Raw genomic sequence first — 9,956 nt, 5'->3', positions numbered from 1 at the left:
TTGTAATAGTTCTCAACATGTCTCTAGTAGTTACAGAATGTTACACTTGTCTGGGTTTAATGTTAAAATTACAGTTCAAGAGTCGTGAGTGGGTTCAATTAACTCATTTAAGGCAGTGATGTTACCAAACCTGTCCCTTAAACCCCATGGGGAATAATCTGGCTCATAAGGTTGTGTAATTATATAACAATAATATGAACAAAATTTGGCTGAACGAATGTTTCCTTGTTTGACTAGTAAAGGTTTTTTATTTATTTATTTATAACAATAGGCTAGAAAGCCAGGACAAACCCAATAGTGAAATTACTAAATTAAAGGGATGCCCATTACATCAAAAACAAAAACAAAATAAAAAACATAATTAGGACAAGGACAGGTGGAATGGAGAAATAAAAGGAGACCAAACGAAATAACTACACGAGGTGGAGACAAACAGCAGATTTAAAGGCTGGTAGGGAGGTGCTTTTGATAACATCCTTGGGCAGGTAGTTCCACAAGGTAGGAACATATGGGTAAAAAGACCTTTGGCAGAGTGTGAGCCTTCGGAAAGGTGTATCAAGAGAGAGGCTGTTGAGATTGCGGAGAGTGGTCTTGGGTGGGGCTTGAATGGATTGGGAGAAGAGCAGAGGTTGTTGAGGATCTTAAAAAGATGGCTAAGGGCAGCAATGTCACGACGCTTAGACAGGCTAGGGAGATTGCATTTACAGAGAAGATCTGCATGAGAGAGATTCCAGGATTGGAGAATGACTCTGCAAGCAAATCTCTGAGTGGACTCGAGCCTGTTGGTTAATGTGACATTTAATGGATGGAAAGTGATGCTGCCATATTCCAGAAAGGGTTGAACAAGGGCTAAATAGAGCAAACGCCGGATAGTTGGTGAGGCACAATTAAATGCTCTGTGAATGTAGCCAATGGGTTTTCTGGCTTTCTTAGAGATGAAATTGACATGCTCATTCCAAGATAAGTTGTCAGAAATATGAATTCCAAGGAACTTGACTGAGGAAACTCTTTCAATCACCTGGTTATTCATATAAAGACTCATGTTGGGAAAGGGGTCTTTTTTGGTTGAAATGACCATGAGCCTGGTCTTTGAAGCATTAGCCGTGAGATTGTTTTTGGAGAACCAGTGGTGGATGGTGTCAATGTCAGCTTGAAAGCTGGTGATGTCACTGTCATTGCTGATAGGTTTGTAGAGGGTGGTGTCATCGGCGTATAATACCAGAGAACTGTTTAGAGAAAATGAAGACATACAAAGATCATTAATGTAAATAAGAAAGAGTAGAGGCCCCAGGACGGAGCCCTGGGGAACACCAGACAGAACAGGAGTAGGGTCAGAAGAAACACCATGGACAGAAACAGACTGGGTTCTGCCAGAAAGGTATGACTTTAGACAGCATAGAAGAGGGCCAGTGATACCAGCAGAATGAAGTTTGAGCAACAAGGGATAGTGGTGGACTTTGTCAAAAGCCTTACTAAGGTCGAATAATGCAACAGCCACACTCTCCCGATTTTCAAGATGCACATACCAATCATTAAGGGCCGTAAGGAGAACATCTGCTGTTGAGGATTTGGGAAGAAATCCAAATTGCTGGTTGGTTAGGACTTTGTTGAGATTAAGATGAGTGAGAATATGCTTATGAATAACTCTTTCAAGAGTCTTGCAGACAATAGGTTGCAAAGAGATGGGACGGTAATTGGTAACAGAGTGACGATCACCAGACTTGAAAATGGGTATGACCCGGGAAAGTTTCCATGCACTGGGTGTAACACCTGTGGAGATGGAGAGATTGAAAATCTTGCACAGGATGGGTGACACGGAAACAGCGGTGTTCTTAAGCATCACTGCAGTTATGCCGTCAACACCTGCAGCTGAGTTATTGTTCAGCTTGCTAATGAGCTTCACAATTTCCCCAGGGCTGCACCTGAAATGAGATAAAGGATTATCAATGTTATAATGAGGAGCAACAAAGTCGGAAGCAGTATCAGTATTAAAACACTCAGAAAAGAAAAGGCTAAAAGTATTGGCAATCTCAAGAGGAGTAGAGGTGCAGGTTCCCTTGTAATTGATGGTATCGGGAATGGAGGATTGGCCAGACCGAGACTTGACATAGCCCCAGAAGGATTTAGTGGGAGAGTTATTGTTCAAAAGGCCAGCAAAGAAAGATTGCTTGGCTAATTTCAACTCATTTGAAAGGGCATTCCTAGCCGCTTTATATTTGGTATAAATGTCGGCCTTGGATGTTTTCTTCCACTTATTAAACAAGGCATGTTTCTTCTTAATAAGATACCTGAGGTCAGAATATAGCCATGGAGGATCCTTAGACTTACAACGGATGAACTTTTGAGGAATACATTCAGACATGGTTTCCATGAAAAATTTGAGAAAATTATCCCAAGCAATATCAACATTGACACTGTCGTCATATCTATACATTGCTAACTTGCTGTTGACAGCATCCCAGTTGGCTTTGCTATATAACCAAATGGATCTGCCCACAGCAGCTTTAGGATCTGATAAGGTGAAGTTGACATTACACCAAGAGGGGAAAGGTTGTTAACATCACAAATTAAGCTGGAATCGTTGGTGTAAATATGGTCAATCAGAGATTGGCCGGTATAATAATAAGAATAAAATAATAAAAAACTGCTACGATGTATCTAAAATTGCGACTGACAGACTAAAATATTGATTTTACATATCCAGAATCAGAAACACACGTATTTTGCTGTTTAGGCAGACTGAAAGATTGATTTATGTACTCAAATCGCAAGCACATGTTACCTAAATGTCAATGTTGTTTCTGGATATTTACCGTTTATTTGTATGATGGTGTGAAGACATAAATAATCAGAATATTCATATAATTAGAGAGTTGCGTATTGTAGTACGCGTATTGTAGTACATAATATTTCAGATTGAACTTACCAGGAGTTGAACCTTATAATACCATACCAAAATTCCAAGAAAGTTGTTTTCCGGTAACCAATCTGCAACTGCATTTTGTTATCTCTTTCAGGTCTCTTGATTTCTTTAGAACTACACCCTTTCCCTCTCTCCTCCTACTCATTACGCAAAATTATAGGAATGCATTACAAAAGTGAGGCATATAAAAAAGCGCAGTATTTATCATGTTTATAGTGCACAACGCACAGGCACAACGCCTAAACGTTGATCCACAAGCATCAGCACACTTTATATAAGGCATTTTATGTAATATTTGTGTCGTAAGATTCAGTTTGCAGGAGAACTACAGTTTCTGTCAGGTTTGAGAGGGTATATTGTTCTATTGTGTCCGATTTGAGCGCTGACATATGTAGCCAATCAATATTCATGAGAGTGTACATTCAACGTAAAATTTTCGAAATTGGGTGACTTGTGCATGGTAGGTGTGAAGTACATCTGATTGGGCGTTTTAATTACGTAACGCATAAAGGCATTGGCATCATCTAATGGCTGCCTATAGTGCTGTTAGTGTTAGGCCTATGTGGGGGGGGTTGTGTTTAGTTTCTATAATAATTATTATTAGACCTACATTTATTTATCTTTCCTTTCTTTTCCTTTCTCTGTACTTATTCTTTACTTGCTAAAGTATCACTCCCTTTCCTTTTCTCCCTTCCCTTCTCCATCCCCTTTTACTTTTTGTCCCCCTCTCGTTCCTATCCTTTTCCTTATCTTTCTATTTATTTACTTCTATTTATTTCTCTTCATTTCTTCCTTTTTCTTTCTTCCTCCAGAGCCCCTCTCATTCTCCATATCCCCTCCTCCACCTCGTCCTCCCTCCTCCCCTCCCAAGACCTCTCACAGAAGAGTCCCCCCTAGGGTACGCCACTGTTTATGCCAATCTCCTTCTTAAAATGAAATTAAATGTCAATTTGTGAAACAACTTTTATATAGGCCTACACCAGTTATTATATGTTACATGTATACGTATCTATTATTCAGTACTAAAGACATGTTTCTTCGGTGGCGTGAAGTATCATTCAAAAGCACGTTATTAGTATCTTCAAGTGAAACCAAAAATGCCCTGTATCATAACATTCTATTTTGTACTGTATAAAGTTAATGCATTTTTTTTCAATTGACGTTTGTTTATGCTATTGCCATTGCAAACGTCATTGTCTGTCTGCACTAGTCCTGTCAGTCTGCCGTTTTTCACCCCGTCCTTGTCTGTTGTCTGTAGGCGTCTTTTGTTTTTGCACCGAGGGCAATCATGTCTTACGAGCTTTGCTCTTGTGATTGTCCTACCATCCTTTTCTTGAATATTTTGTTATTGTATATAATATGATGGTGAAATAAACTTGAACTTGAACTTGAACCAAATTGAAATTACCTAGAAATAGACAGTTCATTCTAACCAGGTTGCTTTCTATCAGTACTGATATAACTAAAATGTACATCGGAGCTCTAAATAATTCTTATAATTACATCAAGTCGGAGATTGAAGGTAAACTCGTAGGAAGTACCCAACCGAGCAAGATACGCCGTAATTATATAAAATCTGGATATATCTATTAAGTGCACAGTAGGCAAGACACACTCGGTTCGTTTCCTATCGGTTGATAAAACGTAATTGGCATAGCCCTATACTAAGTAAAAAGGTACCTTACCTTTTATCTAGTTTCTCTGCTCATTTAACTTAGCATTGGCGCATATATTTAAAAAGAGCATTGCAAAACTGGTGAGCCATTCATCAGGTGGCGGCACCTGTAGATGTTTCCAAGCATTAAAATATCATGGGTAACAATCAAGTATGCATATAGATCGACCTATTTATTTACATTATATCAATATCTGTGCCTAGAGCTCTTGCTCTATCTGACACCTTGCCTTTTCCCTTGCCTTTCATATGTCGTACCACTAAACATTTCAAAGCTTCGATGCCAAAAATAACAAAATGAGTAAACACATGTCATTTTCAATACAACATTTTTGGAATCATTTATCTTCGGATCACTGCTTTGCGAGCATTTCTAAATACGAAAGCTGTGCTCTAAAATTATTTATACAGTTGATGTACTGATGACATTATGCATAATTCACAACTGGGATTTACATACATTAACCCTAGATCTCTATATGAATTCCTACTAAAACAGATACAGAATATTACTACAAATCTCTAGTTACTCGATATATCATCACCTGGAATCTCCCCCGTGTATTATATAGCGATTTGAAATTTCTAAGTACATGCGTAAAATACAGTTTAATATACACCTCTTCATTCTTCACCGAGCCCAGATGTCTTAGATACTTGGATGCGTTTTGCCTTTGAGCCACGCTTTGGGCTGAGTCAATAACCCCAGCACGTTGTTCGCGCATTGGGAAAGTTCTCTATACTATGTTTCCCGCACATCGTTCATCAATTTAACCTGATAAAGTTTGCTGTTTCTTTGGAGTAGTACAAGTATGCTTTGTTTTGAATCAGCATCCTTACGTATTTACTCATGTTTCTGTGATGTCACTCTAGTATCTTTAGAGTTTATTACGTGTTTCATTGGCGTGTTTGCTTGGCGTCTTTATCTCGATACAGAAATGTAGGAAAATTGCTTTGTATCAAACTGTAAACTGTAAAATATAATAAAATACCCACAATTAATTGTATCATCTTTGTTTACATGGAATACTGAATATCGTCACTTTCTACATTAGATTGATTTATTCTAGCGTCGCAATTTCAATTTAAAGTTTGCTTATCTTTATTATATGTGAGTGGACACTACGAATGAGCCGTAAACTCGGCAAATTGTATTCTGAGATACAGTGCAAAATATACGTGAAAGTCGTATTCATAGGTGTCTCAATTAGGCGCGACATTTGATAGCGTTTAAGCCAATCAATAATCCTATTGCTGAAGAGGATAATAATCTTCTATATAGAATCATTAAATAGCTCTAGTCTTTGTATGCTTTGGCTAAATCATGTTCAAGCGGTGGGTTACAATTGCATTGTATTTTGTCTAGGTATGTATAAACAATAAACAATGAGAGGACATTCCTGAACCTCGTTGACTTGGGGATGATTTGAAATGACCGCCTGAATTATGATATTATTACCAGCAATATGGAAAAAGAGACACATGTAAAACCGAAAAAAGGGTACCATTTTGTTGAAGGAGCAGAGTTCAACAAACCATAACCCCGCTTCTGGATAGCGTTTGAAGTCAAATGATATACTATTTTAAAGCTTATGATGTATATTTTCTAAACACGAAATAAAACAAAATTGACCGGGGCCGACGAAAGTGGTTCGGATTTATTAAAAAATATTGAATGTTAGATGGAATTCCAGACTCGCACACAATCAAGACACCAATAGTGTACAGCAGTAGCGTAGCCAGGGGAGGCAGGGGGCAGAGTGCCACCCCTGATAAAAAAAAGTGCCCCTCTGACCAGAGAAAATGAAAAGAAAATCAGGAGGGCAAAGGAAAAGAAAAAGGGCAAGGAGCCTCTTTTCTAGCAAAATTCAGGGTCAAAATAGTGTAAAATACCATTTTTTTCGCGCTACGCGCGCACATCATCCCAATAAGGCCCTTTTCGGGAAGCTCGAAGACATACAGTCTTTATGTACGGTATTGTATGATGCAACTGCAATTTTTTCGTCTGTGCCCCCAAAATTTTATTTTGCCCCCCCTGACCAAGAAAGCTGGCTACGCCCCTGGTGTACAGAGAAAATATCTGTGATTTTATATACCTTGCCAATAACAGCAACTCGAACTATTAACCAGACATTTAAGGCAAGGCAAGGGTATATAAATTCTGTAGCTCGTTCGAAGATTCAGGCGTGTTCTATTCAGGGCTGATGAAAAAGACGATCAAGAAAAATAAAATTATTTTTTGCGAATTGTTGCGTGATTTTGACATGATTATGACAGTCACATAGATGAAAATGATTATTGCGTAACTACAGAATATAGCCGATAATTTTGAGTTCTAATCAGGAGATGATGTATCAATTGCGACGATCAAATGTGATTATGATTGCTTGATGTTGAGATAATCAGAGTGCAGAGTCATATTTGTTATTAGTTAAAACAGTGGCAGCTCAAATGTAATATAACACAACCCTCCTCCATTTTTATACTTTTTAAATGTTATTGGGGCACCCATGGAATACAAATGCAGCATTACATACTGAGTAATTGTTGCCCAAAAGTACACACTTCAATTCATACCAGATTACTAATCTCTTATTAGTACATGCATGCGACTTTTAGTACTGATGTGCAGCTTGGTGACGGGCTGCATTTTAATCAGTTAAGTATTTACCCCGTAATTTCCGTCATTCCTCTCAACTGGGATAAAACCAGAGGTTAACCTTGATTGCAAAGGTAAAAATTATAGTTTAAACCTGATGACAAAAACCAATGGCACAAATTCGGATACCACCCCAGCCATTACTTTCCAAAGTTAGTACTTTTATTTATTAGATTTGACAAATACATACTTTTTTTAAATTTACTCCCATAAGAGGAAAACTATGCAGGCGCAAGCGCCATGGGAGAGGACCAACACCAGCGGTGGACCCCGGGTGCGCCAGTGTAGCTCAGGAGTTGCCACTTAGAACAGCTCTTAAACCTGTCGCGGACACAAGGACTGCAAAGTTAAGGTGTGACCTTGTGAAAAATTATAAGTTTCATTTTGAGCCCAGTTTATATCCTTTGCGTGCAAATCATTGCACAGATGACAATTTTCAAAAAGGTGCTACTTTCACCTATCACTCACATTCTCCCGGAAACAGGCATGTCCAGCACAGTTCTACTTTATACATTGACCGATGTTTTGTTTCATAAATCCGACTTCAGCAAGTCTACAGAAGAATATATTCCCTATTTGGGAAGAGAAGATATCCATCGTTTAATTGCTGTAATATTAATAGCACATTATTGGCTATGAAAATTTACTGGCTCACAGGTGCCTTACTTTCAAGGCACAGAGGATACAAACACATTAGGAAACTAACAAGCACTTTCTAACTCAGATCTCCCAATATAAATCCTTATATTTTGTCTTTTAAACCTGTAAATTCCCAGTTATGATTTTCCCTACATGATGCAATACAATGATCACATTGAGACATATGGGGATTTCCAAGATCCTAAAGTAGATATGATTGAATTTGATTTTCTGTTTTCATCACAAAATTAATTCCTTTGTCCACTTGAAATGATATCAATGGCTCAGAATTTGATGCAGTTCATGTTGTCCATGCAGCTAAACTCGTAGAACATACCCAAGCAAAAACGATACTTGGTCATTTATATCAAATCTAGCTATCGCTAAGTGCAAAGTTTGCAAGACACATTCTGTGCGCAAAATATAATTGGCACAGACCTTTACCGAGTAAAAAGGTACCTTACCCTTTCTTAATTCTCTCTAATAATTTAACTTGTCATCATTGATTTAAACGAGAGTTTACTTACGTAAGATTGACTCACAGATTTAAAAGGAGCGCAAAAATGGTGAGCCATTCATCAGGTGGAAGCACCTGTATTAAATGGTAAACAATCAAGTATGTTGGTCGATGCATTTATTTGTATTATTTTATCACCTTTTCCTATTTTCTACCTACTTGAGCCTAGAGTTATTGCGAGCAAATTTTATCAGCAATATCTTGCTATTATTGATTGGAATACAAATTTGGAATCTCAGTAATGAACTAGTAAAAATCCAAGGCTGCGTTATTTGCCACATTACCTTTGCATATGATTTGCTGATTTACATCCGGGGTTTACAAAATGCCCCCAAACATTTCAAAAGCTCGAATGCTAAATTAACCCTACTCGTCCCGCAACATTTCAGAATTAAAAAAAATCTTTGGATCGCTGTTTTCAAGATAATTTCAAAGGCAAAAGATGTTCCCTAAATGTTGTTCGCACTATATTCCTGATATTGTGCATAATTCGTGATACGGATCATAAACTATTGATTTGTATGCGAACTCTTACTAAAATAGATACAGTATAAAACTTCATATCTCTAGTTACTCGATATATCATCAGTTAATAATAAATTCTCCCACGTGAATTATATCGCAATTTGAAATAGCTCAGAAACAGGCGTAAAATACAGTTCTAGGTTACATGCCCTTTTAGTATACGCCAGCCCCAGATGTCTTAGGTACCTCGATATTTTGCCTTTGAATCACGCTTTTGGCTGAAAAAAATAGTGTAAGTCAATAACCCTAACTCGTTGTGTGTGGGGATATTTGATTAAATATTAAACCCGTCGCATACCACATATATTGTATTAATTTAACCTTGTGAAGCTTGCTTTTTTTCATTGCTTATTTTAAATTAACTTCTTTACTTAGTTTTTATTTCCTTTTCGTATCATTTCCATATTATTGGCATCTTCAAAGAATAAAATACAGGTTTACCAAAATACAACTTACGATTCATCTAATTTGTAAATTGATGTACTAAGAGGATCAGGCAGCATCTAAATGATTAATCAAGATTATTTTTTTTGTAGTTAATTTGAATTGTTATTGGACCATTTTTTTAAATTTAATTGGTAGGTGTCAGTTACCAAATATGAAAAATCATTATTTCATTGCTATGATCAATCGATTACAAAGAATGTGTTGATGAGTTAACAGCAATGAAGAATGTTATTCATGTGCTCATCTAATGAAAGTGAATTTATTAGTTTCATTGAATATCTTTCACTGTGCTGGATGAGTGCCTATCGCAATAAAACTTCACGACTCCATCCAGAGCGAAGTATTTCTGATCATGTGTGAACTAACATCAGGAATTATTCATTCTAACATCCCTACGTCCTTTACATAACAGACAAGGGGTAGCTGCTACAACTTTGATTCACAAAAATATGGCCAAAAAAGATGAAAACAGCAGTATTGACAAAGTTGAAGCAGCATTCAAATACATACTGCTATAATTTCTTTATTTATTGTAAAATAAGTACTCGATGCAATGGTAAAATGTTCTATT

Source organism: Amphiura filiformis, chromosome 17 (assembly GCF_039555335.1).
Source record: "Amphiura filiformis chromosome 17, Afil_fr2py, whole genome shotgun sequence".
NCBI lineage: Eukaryota > Metazoa > Echinodermata > Ophiuroidea > Amphilepidida > Amphiuridae > Amphiura > Amphiura filiformis.
Note: the sequence above shows the minus strand (reverse complement) of the source record.